The 15,796-nt window shown below is 38.7% G+C and overlaps 1 long non-coding RNA gene across 1 annotated transcript in view; it reads right to left on the bottom strand.

The window, feature by feature from the left end:
* Positions 1-15,210, bottom strand: part of LOC131381266 (uncharacterized) — a 42,400-nt gene extending 27,190 nt beyond the window's left edge. Inside the window, exon 1 of the long non-coding RNA XR_009209892.1 lies at positions 15,139-15,210. This is a non-coding gene — a long non-coding RNA (uncharacterized LOC131381266). The remainder of the gene's footprint in view (positions 1-15,138) is intronic.
* Between the last annotated feature and the right edge of the window lie 586 nt (positions 15,211-15,796).

Here is a 15,796-nt window from a genome sequence, read left to right as displayed (position 1 = left end):
TCTAGTTAGTCCTTCCCCAGATTAAGATCCTTCTCCACATATTCACTAGCATCTTCTTCCCTTGGTTGTTATTATTGCTGTCAAATATTTTGGTAGACCCTGGGCAGGTTCATTCTGTTGAGTACGCAAAGGCTACAAAGAGTTAGCGTGTGCCTATTGACAGAATGACTGAATTGCTTCTCAGTCCTTCACTGACCCCCTAAGTCCTTTGAGAATTTTCTCCTTCCTTCAGAAGTTCCAACTTGCCTAATGCACACATCCCCTGTCCCGTGATTTGTTGTTTAGCAGTCATTTATTTTATGTGAATATACTGGTTAGTGGAGGGAACTGCATGGTTGTCCAGCTCTGAAATTTGAGATTTATTTTGTGGTAACTTAAAGCAACCAGGAGTTTATTTCTTCCTGCCTGCCTGCTTTTTACCAGCAATAACAGATGAACTACTATACACTTCAGAGATTACCCCTCAAGTGGTTTTTCCAGGCTCGTCTCTTCCCACTTCTTACCTGAGAAAATTTTCTTTTAAATCATAAATATTTTGCCTCTGGCCATGTTGTCATGCCAGAAATGGTGTCTAGGGTGGATTACTAAGGGACTTTAATGTGCTCAAGCTGTCAGGAGAGGGCCAGCTCTGAGGCAACCTTGCACCACTGTGAGGTTTTCCCAACATTTAGCTGAGTTTTTAATGCTGTGTAAGGGGGAATGCTGTGCAAGGGGGATACTTACTGTTAGTGGGAGGATGACGTGTCACCTAAGAAAAGTTGTGTATATAGGTCAGGAAAAAAACCTTCATTTTCTGAGGATATAAAATATAGTGACTAGGGCAATAAGTATTCTAGTCAAGCAGCAACAGAGCACTGAGCTGGCACCTGGTTGTGAAGGGCATGATGGCCGTGGATGTGCCCATAAACCGTGGGAGGCAACGGCCCCTGTCCTAGTGAGGACATTGTAACTATCGCTGAAGAGGGGGGTGACTGTAAGTACCTATGTTGCTTCAAAGGTGGTTTGAAGCAACAAAAATTCTGGTCTACAGTAATATTCTTCAAATAAACAACTGAAATCCACCTATGTAGAGAATGATGTGAAATAGCGGGCCAATGTCTTTCCCTTCAGATAATGGGCATGCGGGAAGGGCCACAACTCTGTGTGGGGGTTATATGTAGAGGGAAGGTGGGTGGAAATCATCCTTCATCTTAGACCCCAGGTATATTTACTAGAAATTCCTCTGCAAATCCAGAAGTTAGTTCTATGTTTTGGATTGAATTGAACACCCCTCATCTTCATATGTGGAAGCCCTACCTGCCATCCCACCATGTGACTATACTTGCAGATAGGACTTTTGAGGAGGTAATTAAGGTTAAATGAGATTTTAAGAGTGGGGCCCCAATCCAATATGATTTGTGTCCTTGTAAGAAGAGAGAGAGAACAAGAAGGTGAAAGTACAGAGAAAAGACTGAGGACACAGGGAGAAGGTAGCCATCTGCAAGTCAAGGAGAGAGGCCTCACCAGAAACCAACCCTGCCAGCACCTTGAACTCAGACTTGCAGCCTCCAGAACTGTGACAAAATAAAGTTGTGTTGTATAAGTCACCCAGTCTGTGGTATTCTGTTATGGCAGCCTTAGCACACTAATCTACTTTTGTGTTAACATTTTACAATTTTGATTATATTTCAAGTCTTTCAATAATAGCTTTTCACCATTACAACCCAAAAGTACAGATGAGGCCTTTAAAAAGGGTAGCTGACAGGTAAAGACAATTTGTCTCAACCTATACTTTTATGCCAATCTGACACACCTTCTGTAAGGGTTAATTTTAAATGTCAGCTTGAATGGATTAGAGGATACCCAGATATCTAGTAATGCATTATATCTGAGCATGTCTGTGAGGGTATTTCTGGAAGAGATTGGCATTTGTATCAGTGGACTGAATAAGGAAGATCTGCCCTTACCCAGTGAGACTGGGCACCATCTAGTTGGCTGAAGGCCTAGATAGAACAAAAAAGTCAAGAAAAGCTGAATTCTCTCTCTGTCTCTCTCTCTGGATCTGTGACACTCCTTTCCTGCTCTTGGACATCAGAACTCTAGGTTCTCTGGCCATGGTACACTGGAACTTACACTAGTGGCCCCTCATTGGGCTCTGGCTTCCTACTGAGAGTCACACCAGTGGCTCCCTTGGTTCTCAGACCTTTGGATTTAGATGGAGCCATGCTATTGGCTTCCTTAGTTTCTGAGCTTGCAGATGGTCTATGAAGGGACTTCTCAGCCTCCTTAATTGTGTAAATCAATTCCCTAAAAAATTCCCTCTTATTTACATCTATCTATCTATCTATCTATCTATCTATCTATCTATCTAATCTAATCTATCTATCATCTATCTCTGATTGACTCAGTTTCTCTAGAGGATCCTGGCCAATATACCTGGTAATCAATTAGGTGGACTAAGCACATGGCAACATCACCTGTAGTAACTGCCCAAGACCCTCTGATTGCCATCCCCAACTTCTCTACTGACTCAATACCTTCCCTATTCCTGGATTTTTGCGTTATTTTATGTTAAGTCTTTATTCTTTGGTCCCAGAAAGGATTTCAGGGGTTTGGACTTCAAGATCTCATTTAAAATTTTGTGGGGAGCTGAAGGCTTGTGGGACATGACCCTCTCAGCGTTCCACTGGAGGCTATATGATCAAACAACTAACTGTTTATCATGAATGCAGGATGTGGGCAACCTCACGACTGCTCCCACTGCCAGGAGGTTTGCTGAGGGCAATCACTTCCTGGCGCCGAGCTCCTTAAGGTTATCTACTGGGACATCTAGAGAATGCAGTCTTGCAACCCTACTCTGGGTGGAGCAGCTGACCTCTTTTTCTACCCCCCTTCTCGCTATCTCTTTTGTCTAATAAATACGGAGGGCTGTGTAAAGCTCAGGGCCCTTGTCCACTAGAGGCAAGGTGTCCCCTGACCCCTTCTTCCATATATACTCTTTTGTCTCTTGTCTTTTATTCCCGCATTCACCCGCCTTTGTTCAGTCCCCGTAGGTCTGTGAGTGTTACAAAGTGGCGCCATGAACAGTGACAGAATTGGGTGCTCTACAAAATTTTGTGTCTCATTCCCCACTTGTTGGTTCTAGCTTGCCTGGTTTACAAGGCTTTGCCATAACACTGCATCTTGCCTGTCATACTACTGTATTTTATTTGGTTGAATTTTGATATTAAAATTATCAAGTGTAATTAAGACAATGTCTCCTTCTAGTGCAAATTTTGGACAGGTTTGCTGGAATGTTCCCTATAAATTACAAACTCTATAGCTAGTATTGGGAAAAATATATCACTGGTAAGTACAGAAGATAATCTATATCATGAATAAAACAGTTACTGCACATTGGCATTCAGATTTGAAGTAGAATTAACCAGCTTAAATGTTGGCTAACCTGGTAGTCTCATCAACCATATCAATCATGACCATGGCTGTTAATAGTTTTAGCATGAAATGTATCTTGAATAAAACTGCAAATTATTAGATCTTGATCTACTAAAGCTCAATAATCAGAAATTGAAATAATCACAAAGAAAATTTTTGAAAACATAAGTGCTTTTGTATTGATAACACTTCAGGGGACTGTGAGGCATATGAGCAAAATTTCTATGGACAATATATTTAAAATATAGGAAATGGTTGCTAATTTTAGTAAAAAGAAAATTTTAAAAAGCATAAGGTCATTCAGTTCATAATGTAATCAGGTTAGTGATTTCATAGACAAGAAATGATTAACTCCTCAAATTTATTCTTTTGTATAAAACTTTCAGAAACATGGGTGAGTCTAATACTCCCTTGAAGCAAAGGTCACAGCAATTATTATCTTTCCCCATGCTTAATTTCCAACTTTGACTTCTATGTGTCAGGAAATATATAGAAAATACAGAGTTGTGAAATGAATAGTTTATAGCAGAAAATGTTTGTTCAAGAGAATACCTATAAAGTCTAGAAAGAACTAAGTTCAACATTAGCATTTGTAAAAGGTATGGAACATTTCAGAAATTCTGCCATTAAGTATGAGTACACTTAGATCAATAATAGATGATTATTGATCTAATTGATCAATAATTAGCTCATTTAGATCAAGAATGCAAATATTTTGCATTCTTCATATGTTTATACTGATGTCTTTTATTACTCAGCTCCTGAGCTATAAGGTGATTTGCAAAGGTGAAAATGAGACTATACCCAGACTGTCTTCCTACTCCAGAAATGTTAGCCATGTAGGTAAAGTTGACATGTTTAACGTGCCTGTGAATAAAGGTATAGATTTCAACCATTATGGGGATTTCAGATAAAATACATACTGAAAATTTGTATTTTCAGTATTGCATGTGATTAACTCTTTGGATCAGTAAGCTTTTGTTAGATTGTTTTTCTTTTTCTTTTTTTTTCAAAATAAGAGATACGATTTGAAGAGTAATCATGAGTTTTTTAAATGCTATTCCTTATATTCAGTATATCACAAGGAATGTAGAGAAAGTTTAAAAAGAAATTATATTTTAACTTCAATATAGTGGCATCAATATCAGCTTTAGTGGCAGAAATACGTTTCAGAGGACAACTTTCTGTTGTATTTCTCATGTTTCTTCATATCTTACAAGTAGAGTCACTGACAGTTTTTGTTCCAAACTATCTTTTCAAAGATATTTGTATAGAGAATAGCCTTGGAAGATAGAAACAGTTTCTCCTTCCGGAGAGCAAAGGGAAGAACTGTTTGCTATCCAGCATAATAAAAATGTCTCCTTCAACATAAATGACCTGATGGAGCTGAAAAACACAGCGCATAAACTTCATGAAGCATACACAAGTGTCAATATCAAATTGACCAAGAAGGAAGGATATCAGAGTTTGAAGACAACATTGCTTCAATAAGGCATGCAGACAAGATTAGAGAAAAAAGAATGAAAAGGAATGAACAAAGCCTCTGAAAATATGGGACTACATAAAAAGACCAAACCTACAATTGACTGGAGTCCCTGAAGGAGATGGGAGAATGGAAACAAGCTGGAAAAGACACTTCAGTATATTATCCAGGAGAAATTCCCCAATTTAGCAAGACAGACCAGCATGCAAATTGAGGAAATACAGAGAACACCACTAAGATACTCCATGAGAAGATAAACCCCAAGACAATAATGATCAGATTCACCAAGGTCTAAATGAAGGAAAAAATGTTGAGGGCAAATAGAGAGAAAGGCCAGTTCACCTACAAAGGGAAGCCCATTAGACTAACAGTGAATCTCTCAGCAGAAACCCCGCAAACCAGAAGAGAGTGGGGCCAATATTCAACATTATTAAATAAAAGAATTTTCAACCCAGAATTTAATATCCAGCCAAACTAAGCTTCATAAGCAAAGTAGGAATAAAATCCTTTCCCAAAAATGAAATGCTGAGGGATTTTGTCACCACCAGGCCTGCCTTGCAACAGCTCCTGAAGGAATCACTAAATTTGGAAAGGAAAAACAGTACCAGCCACTGCAAAAACACACCAAAGTATAAAGATTAACGACATTATGAAGGAACTGCATCAACTAGTGTGCAAAATAACCAGATGGTGTCATGATGACAAGATCAAACTCACACATAAAAATACTAACCTTAAATATAAATGGGCTAAATGCCCCAATTAAAAGACACAGACTGGCAAATTGGATAAAGAGTCAAGACCCATCAGTGTGCTGTATTCAGGAGACCCATCTCACATGCAAAGACACACATAGGCTTAAAATAAAGGGTGGCTCACGCCTGTAATCCCAGCACTTTGGGAGGCCAAGGCGGGCGGATCATGAGGTCAGGAGATCGAGACTATCCTGGATAACATGGTGAAACCCTGTCTCTACTAAAAAAAAAAAAAATACAAAAAATTAGCCGGGCGTGGTGGAGGGCACCTGTAGTCCCAGCTACTTGGGAGGCTGAGGCAGGAGAATGGCATGAACCTGGGAGGTGGAGCTTGTAGTGAGTCAAGATTGCGCCACTGCACTCCAGCCTGGGCGAACAGAGCAAGACTCCATCTCAAAAATAAAATAAAATAAATAAATAAATAAATAAATAAATAAAGGAATGAAGGAAAATGTACCAAGCAAATAGAAAGCAAAAAAGAGCAGAGGTTGCAACCCTAGTCTCTAACAAAACAGGCTTTAAACCAACAAAGATGAAAACAGACAAAGAAGGTCATTACAAAATGGTAAAGGGATCAATTCAACAAGAACAGCTAAGTATCCTAAATATATATGCACCTAATGCAGGAGCACCCAGATTCATCAAACAAGTTCTTAGAAACCTACAGAGACTTAGACTTCCCCACAATAATAGTGGGAGGTTTTAACACCCCACTTTAAATATTAGACAGATCAGTAAGACAGGAAATTAACAAGGATATTCAGGACTTGAACTCTGCTCTGGATCAAGCGGACCTAATAGACATCTACAGAACTCTCCACCCCAAATCAACAGAATATACATTCTTCTCAGTGCTACATGGCACTTATTCTAAGAGCAACCACATAATTGGAAGTAAAACACTCCTCAGCAAATGCAAAAAACTGAATTCATAATAATCAGTCTCTTAGACCTCAGTGTAATCAAATTACAACTCATGATTAAGAAACTCACTCAAAACCACATGATTATATGGAAATTGAACAGCATACTTCAGAATGACTCTTGGGTAAATAATGAAACTAAGGGAGAAATCAAGAGAACATGTACCAGAATCTCCGGGACACAGGTAAAGCAGTGGTAAGAGGGAAATTTATAGCCCTAAATGCTCACATCAGACAGCTAGAAAAATCTCAAATACACATCCTAACATCACAATTAAAAGAGCTAGAGAAGCAAGATCAAACTAATCCAGGAGCTAGCAGAAGACAAGAAATAACTAAGACCAGAATTGAAGGAGATAGAGACACAAAAAACCCTTCAAAAAATCAATGAATCCAGCAGCTGGTTTCAAATTAACAAAATAGATAGACTACTAGCTAGACTAATAAAGATGAAAAGAGAGAAGAATTAAATAGACCAATATGATAAAGGGGATATAACCATTGACCCTACAGAAATACAAACTACCATCAGAGACTACTAGGAACACCTCTATGCAAATAAACTAGAAAATCTAGAAGAAATGGATAAATTCCTGAACACATACACTCTCCCAAAACTAAAGCAGGAGGAAGTCGAATCCCTGAATAGACCAATAACAAGCTCTGAAATTGAGGTAGTAATTAACAGCCTACCAACCAAGATAAGCCCAGGATGATAGATTCACAGCTGAATTCTACTGGAGGCACAAAGAGGAGCCTGGTACCAATCCTTCTGAAACTATTTCAAACAAGTAAAAAGGACGGAGTCCTCCCTAAATCATTTTATGAAGGCAGCATCATCCTGATACCAAAACCTGGCAGAGACACAGCAAAAAGAGAAAACTTCAAGCCAATATCCCTAATGAACATCAATGCGAAAATCCTCTACAAAATACTGGCAAACCGAATCCAGCAGCACATCAAAAAACTTATCCACCACGATCAAGCTGGCTTCATCCCTGGGATGCAAGGCTGGTTCAACATATGCAAATCAGTAAACATAACCCATCACATAAACAGAACCAAAGACAAAAACTACATGATTATCTCAATAGATGCAGAAAAGGCCTTTGATATAATTCAACATCCCTTTGTGTTAAAAACTCTCAATTAACTAGTCATTGATGGAACATATCGCAAAATAATAAGAGTTATTTATGACAAACCCACAGCCAATATCGTATTGAATGGGCAAAAGCTGGGAACATTCCTTTTGAAAACCAGCACAAGACAAGGGTGCTCTCTCTTACTACTCCTATTCAACATAGTATTGGAAGTTCTGGCCAGGCCAATCAGGCAAGGGAAAGAAATAAGTCATATTCAAATAAGAAGAGAGGAAGTCAAATTATCTCTTTTGAAGACAACATTATTGTATACTTCGAAAACCCTATCCTCTCAGCCCCAAAATTCCTTAAGCTGATAAGCAACTTTAGCAAAGTCTCAGCATACATAATGTGTAAAAATCACAAGCATTCTTTTACACCAACAATAGACAAGTGGAGAGCCAAATCATGAATGAACTCCCATTCACAATTGCTACAAAGAGAATCAAATACCTAGGAATACAGCAAACAAGAGATGTGAAGGACATTTTCAAGGAGAACTACAAACCACTGCTCAAGGAAATGAGAGGACACAAACAAATGGGAAAACATTTCATCCTCATGGATAGGAAGAATCAGTATTGTGAAAATGGTCATACTGCCCAAAGTAATTTATAGATTCAATGCTATTCTCATCAAACTACCACTGACATTCTTCATAAAATTAGAAAAAACTGCTTTAAATTTCATATGGAATCAAAGAAGACCCTGTATAGCCAAGACAATCCTAAGCAAAAAGAACATAGCTGGAGACATCATACTACCTGACTTCAGACAATACTTCAAGGCTACAGTAACCAAAACAACATGGTACTGATACTAAAACAGATATATCAACCAATGGAACAGAACAGAGGCCTCAGAAATATCACCACACATCCACAACCATCTGATCTTCAACAAACCTGACAAAAATAAGCAATGGGGAAAGGATCTTTTATTCAATAAATGGTGCTGGGAAAACTGGCTAGCCATATGCAGAAAACTGAAACTGGACCCCTTCCTTATACCTTATACAATAATTAACTCAAGATGGATTAAAGACTTAAATGTAAAATCCAAAACTATAACATTCAGGACATAGACATGGGCAAAGACTGCATGATGAAAACATCAAAAGCAATGGCAAGAAAAACCAAAATAGACAAATGGGATCTAATTAAACTAAAGAGACTCTGCACAGCAAAAGAAACTGTCATGAAAGTGAACAGGTAACCTACAGAACAGGAGAAAATTTTTGCAATCTACCCATCTGACAAAGGTCTAACATCCAGAATTTACAAGGAACTTAAACAAATTTACAAGAAAAAAATAACCATACCAAAAAGTAGGCAAAGGATATGAAAAGACACTTCTCAAAAGAAGACATTTATGCAGCCAACAGACGTGAAAAAAAGCTCAACATCACTGATCATTAGAGAAATGCAAATCAAAACCACAAGGAGATACCATCTCATGCCAGTCAGAATGGCAATTATTAAAAAGTCAAGAAACTATACTTGCTGGCAAGGCTTTGGAGAAATGGGACCACTTCACTGTTGGTGGGAATGTAAATTAGTTCAACCATTGTGGAAGACAGTATGGAGATTCCTCAAGGATCTAGAACCAGAAATACCATTTAAATCAGCAATCCCATTACTGGGTATGTACCCAAACAAACATAAATTATTCTACTATAAAGACACATGCACATGTATGTTTATTGCAGCACTACATACAATAGCAAAGACATAGAACCAACCCAAATGCCAATCAATGGTAGACTGGATAAAGAAAAGGTGGTAAATATACACTATGGAATACTATGCTGCCATAAAAAAGATGAGATCATGTCCTTTGCAGGGACATGGATGAAGCTGGAAACCATCATCCTCGGCAAACTAACAGAAAACCAAACTCCACATGTTCTCACTCATAGGTGGGAGTTGAACAATGAGAACACATGGACACAGGGAGGGGAACATCACACACCAGGACCTGTTGGGAGGTTGGGGGTGAGAGGAGGGAACTTAAAGTACAGGTCAATAGCTGCAGCAAACCACCATGGCACACACATACCTATGTAAAAAACCTGCATGTTCTTCACATGTATCCTGGAACTTAAAATATTATTATTATTATTATTTTAAAGAGGTTTCCTGGCCAGGCTCCATGGCTCGCGCATGTAATCCCAGCACACTGGGAGGCTGAGGTGGTTGGATCATGAGGTCAGGAGTTTGAGACCAGCCTGGCCAAGATGGTGAAACGCTGTCTCTACTAAAAATACAAAAATTAGCCAGGCGCAGTGGCAGGCGCCTGTAATCCCAGCTACTCGGAAGGCTGAGGCAGGAGAATCGCTTGAACCCCAGAGGCGGAGGTTGCAGTGAGCCGAGATTGTGCCCCTGCACTCTAGCCTTGGCAACAGAGCAAGACTCCGTCTCAAAAAAAAAAAAAAGTCTCCTTTTGGATCAAACTTTGGGCAGGTTTACTTAGCACCCTCTTCTAAATTATTAGGATTTCCTAGGCTCGCTCAGAATTCCTCAGCCATGATGCACAATACTGTGTGTATAGCATCCTTCTGGCCCTGCGTTCCTATTATCACCTGGGAATTTTGGGAGACCACTGAAACTGACATAAACAAGAATTTCATAGTGACTGCTTGGTTGTAAGTCATAAAGTCTTACGTCTTTTGCCAGCATTTGTAAAACTAAGGCAATTTTCTTTTACTTGAAAAGCACACATGTAGAATAAAAAGCTCAGGCCCGATACAGTTGAGTTCCTCATAAATGTCTGAGAGCAGCAGCAGTGTAGTAGCTACAGGAGTAGCAATGGTAAGCAACAATACGGAAAGACAGAAAGTCTCTTGTAATTTACAAAGTCCCTCCAGTTTCCGATTTCAAACTACGGAAGTAACATATTTTCAAATGTACAAAGGTCATTTTGAAAGACTAAGTTAGCTCCTGGCACAGCTTTGCTGGTCATTTTCCTGTGGCTTTGGCTATGTGTCCCCTTCTTCACTTTAATAGCCTTTATTTTTGTATACTTTCTTATTTATTAAAAACTCCAGCTGAGTTTATTCTTTTCAAAGAATCAAATCATAGACGAATTGATTATTTTATTTTTTTGAGATGGAGTCTTGCTCTGTTGCCCAGGCTGGAGTGCAGTGGTGCAATCTCGGCTCACAGCAAGCTCCTCCTCCCGGGTTCACGCCATTCCCCTGCCTCAGCCTCCGGAGTAGCTGGGACTACAGGCGCCCGCCACCATGCCAGGCTAATTTTTTGTATTTTTAGTAAAGACGGGGTTTCACTGTGTTAGCCAGGATGGTCTCGATCTCCTGACCTCGTGATCCGCCCACCTCGGCCTCCCAAAGTGCTGGGATTACAGGCGTGAGGCACCACACCTGGCCGATGAATTGATTCTTGTGTCCAAGCCAAAAGTAGAGAAAAATTTCCAAAACAATAAAGGACAAAAATGGTAATAAATAATAATTAATCTGATGGAAGGCAGGAAGGGAGAAAAGGAAAATAAGAAAATAATTCATTAAAATATAGAGAAAATATTAGATAAAACTTAAAAATCAAGATATATTAATATCAGTAATAACACTTGGTAAAAGCAAATTAGAAGGCATATTTTATTAAAATGTTACTAATTTTGTCTTTGTCTTCTATTTCCTTCCTTTTAGTGTTTCTTTATTTACTATTAATTTTTATGTTTTTCCTAAGAATTAAGCATTTAGCTTAATTCACATTCTTTCTTAGTTTCTAATATATGCATTTCAGACTATATATTCTCCTCTAAATACCAGTTTTAGCATCATGACACAAACTTTAATAAGTGGAATTTTCATTGTGCATTTAGTCCTGTATAGATTTCAATGTTAATAATTATTTCTTGACTGACCCCATAATTGTAGTGTCAGAATATAGTCTTCTATTAACAGGGTTTTCTTTTTTTGTATTTGTTAAGTCCAGTTTCAAGTCCACTCTTGCTTATTTTATTTCTCAATTGTCCACCCAATTTTTAGCTCTGAAAATAAGGTATTAAAAATATTGCAACATGGTTGTATATTTGTCCATTTTTTCTTGAAATTTTGTCAATATTTTTGATAATTTTTGATGCCAATTTTATGGATGCACAAAGACTCAAGTTACTTATGACATTCTAGAAAATTGGTTCTTTTGTCACTATTTAATGATGCTATGTATAAATAGTGATGACTTTTGCCTTAAAGTCTATTTAACATTTACATATTAGCTTTATTTTGGTTAATACATTATTTTAGTTATGCTATTAAAACTAGCATATAGTCATTTTTTAATTTAAAAAAATTAAAGGAAAACCTACCATATGAAAAAATGAGAATTTAGTAAAGTGGTGAGTTATAAAATAATCACACAAAAAATCTTCATAAATAGTCCTTTCATTAAACTGTTTTCTAATTACCTCACCTAAATGTACAATATGTTTCCTCTAGAAGCCTGATTAATACAGGTATCAATAGAGGTGTCAATTCAGCTAATGTGATGACATATGGTCACACAGCAATTAAATAGCCTACACAGGTTCCATACACATTGGGACAGGCCTCCAAAGGCCTGTGATCCCTTAAACACATTGCCCCATTTCCAAATGTCCAAGGAATGGAAATATTTAATGTAGGCAATCAAACAAATGTTCAGGCCATGGAGAAACTCCAAAATCATTTAATAATAAGTTTTTCATTTAAGGTTTCCCAGGCCAAAGTGATGAATATTTTGAGTGATTCCTTGGAATTTCTGCATAACATTTTTTTTTTTTTTTACTTCTGAATTAGAAACGTCATACTCAGCAGCTTTGACATGTAGTACTCAGCACATGGTGAAGAAAGTTTGTGTTAGGGGTTTAAAAAAATTCAGAAGTTTTGACAAAGAAGGAATTAAAGAGGAGGCAGAACTTTTCAGCACTTATGGACAATGTGGGAGAAAAAGTGGAATATGCTAGACTTAGCAGGGGCTGGGGAGTTAGGGTCATATACTCCTTCTTTGTGCACCGTGAATGACATGGCATTTAAGCTGGGACATAACAGGTTATGAGATAAGGATGGACAGGAAACAGATGCTATGAATAACTGGAGGCTTCAGATAGCATGGCACGAGTGCTCCTTGCACACACAGAGGCGCGTGTGTATACAAAGACCCATGCCCCAAATCCTTAAATATATAGCAGAAGCACCGTAAAAAGTCAATGAGGAACCAGAATAGTGTTCAGCTTTGCTAACTGTGGTTTGACATGGAGGAAATGACTGGGTATTGAGGAGGGTTCTTGCCCTCCCAACCTTCAGTGACTGAACTTTCCCCTTTGCTAAAGCTGTGACGATGCTAACAAATGGCACTCAAAACTTTTTTCCTGTTAAATCTATCTGTGATTTATCTGTAAGGCCGGGGCTTTGGGGAGACAGCCTCTATACTCAAAGCATACCTGTAATGAGTTTGAATGATCAGCCTGCCATTTTCAAAAGCCCAACCTCTAGAATTTAACTATTCCATAGACCTCTGGAAGAAGTGGCAACAGAGGGCTTCACTGCTAAACTGTTCTAGGGAAACTTCTAATTGCTTACAATGCACCAATGTAGAAACCTCTTGGACTGGATGAGTCATCTCAGGTAGGCGCTCTGCAAATCAGCCTGGTGTATTTTCTCACTTGGAGCCCAGGCTGTCAAACCCCACAGTGGTGTCACGCAAGGTGAACAATGTGGTAACCTGTTAATTTGCTGGATATAATGACAGCAATAATCTGATCAGGTTTGCCAGACTGTCTCCTTTTTAAGTGGACAGTGGACGGTCCTGTTAAGATTGTGTCACACTGAGACAAGTGTGTGATTACTGTATCCAGTTATGGCACTTAGGTAACTTGAGACATCCCACTGCTGTGTGAGTAACCCCCATTTACCATCCTTTGCATCATTGGCTGTGATTGACATATTGATATGCTTGAACCTGTCTCCAGGCCCCTTATTTCCCTTTGAGACTACCTCAATCACAAATACCTTCAGCTATACTCAAGTGCATTTATCAATATGTTAACCCCTCTCTGAAGATATTCCAACAGGAGTTATTTCTAGCCTATACTGAGAAAGCTACTTGACCACTCCAACTAAGGAGAAGAAAGGCAAACATACTAGGGCTGCAGAAGATGCATCTTTAGACTTTTATGATACAGCAGGAACTGAATCTTTGTTTTCTTTTAGTACACAGGGTAATTTCCTTCCAAGATATTAGACATGCCATACAGTCCTCCTTGATACCTAAACCTGAGTCGAAAAGACAGTTTGAGAATGTGAAGACAGTAAAATCATTTTGGTTTAGGTAGATTTATTTTAACAATTGTTCATATGCAAACTTGTTCAAACAGTTACTATGTTCAATAGATACAATTTGGGAAACGTCATTTGAATGGTCTATGAAAGTACACCAAGATTGCAAAGAAGTTGTCATGAGATTTTTTCCCCCAATAAACTATTTTTCTCAAAAAAATTACACAATTGTTCAAACATATTATTCAAACATACTTAGTATCACAACTGTATTACTTTAGCTTTACTTAAATTAAGGCCCACTTTAATATCCTGTTTACTATCTTATCTTCTTCCTTTGGTTTGATTTTATGGGGAGGAAAAAAATGTTTAATCATAACAGTGGAACAAACATTGGCAAAACAAAACAAATTTTCTAAAATTTATATTTCAAATGTCTTGTGAAATACATAACAAAAAAGGCTGCTAAAAGAACTGGTTGATGGAAATAAGAAAGCTGGATAGATGCTGGCCCTAGTGGGGAGTGAGCTAAAAGACTAGGTATAAACAGAGATCCCAGTGTGTGAAAATAAAAATATAAAGAGGGAGGATCTGCAAATTTTAGAAGTTAGTATGATGTCACTGGTCAGAAAAATTCTGGAAGTAATTATTATATGAGAAGCAATGATCATATAATTATGGACCCACCATAAGTTCCAAAGAAGTGAGCCATGTGAGGAAAGTTTATTTATTTGATAGAATATTCTTCAGTATCTCTTTTCTATTCTTTTGCTTTCTCCCCCTTTCTGCCACTGATTCATTCTTCACTCTGCACATTGAATTTTCATTCTAGCTCATTTTCCAAATCTGAGCATGGGTCTTGACATCTTTCAATGGCTCCTTCGTGTTTTATGACTAAATGTCCAAACCCCTTTTCGTGGCATACACAGTCCTCTGTGATTTGTCCATTTCCATAATTTCTGCCTCCCCTAACTCCAAACAATTACCTCTGTCACACATTACTTATTGTTAAATTCCCATGTATCTTTCAATGCCTGACTTGAATATTACTCACGCAAGTTTCCTCTGACTCTTGCCTCCCCTTTCTCCACTACAAGGTAGAATCAGTCATTCCCACATCTTGGGCCAAAATAAAGTGTGCACTTACCTCTATGAAGTAATACAGGGAGAGTGATACTTGTCCCCTTCCAGAAACATCAATTTGAACAACTATCCACACGACAGTATTTTTACAAGGGCTAAATAATCCAGGTAAGAGATTATAGCACCTGGGGATAGCATAGAAATAAGAAAAGATACATTAAAGAGCCCCAAGCCTACGCAGTACAGCATGGAGAGAGATATCCTCCATGTGGGGGAAGGAGAATGAAGTGAGCACCTGACTTTGCTACAAACCCCAGCTCCAGGTCATCCTAGTGAAACCTGGTACCAGACCTATAATAGCAGACCCAGGGTCCAGGCCCATCTAATGCCAGGCTAGTCCCTGAAGACCAAGGTCTAGGATGGCCTCAACAGACCCAGGATCCAGGCCTGCCACTGAAGTCCAGGCTCCAGCTCTGCCACCCACTGACCCAGGCATTAGGCTGGACCTTTTGAGGACTCCGCAGCAAAGCTGCTCACCCAGAATCTTTTCCCCGACAAACAAGAGCTATGTGAGTTCATTATCACTAGACTTGCCCTACAAGAAATGCTAAAGGGAGTTCTTCAAGTTGAAATAAAAACACTAGCAAATGCCGGGCGCGGTGGCTCACGCCTGTAATCCCAGCACTTTGGGAGGCCGAGGCGGGCGGATCACAAGGTCAGGA

The sequence above is a fragment of the Hylobates moloch genome, unplaced genomic scaffold (genome assembly GCF_009828535.3).
Source record: "Hylobates moloch isolate HMO894 unplaced genomic scaffold, HMol_V3 SCAFFOLD_14, whole genome shotgun sequence".
NCBI lineage: Eukaryota > Metazoa > Chordata > Mammalia > Primates > Hylobatidae > Hylobates > Hylobates moloch.
This window is presented reverse-complemented; position numbering and strand designations above follow the sequence as displayed.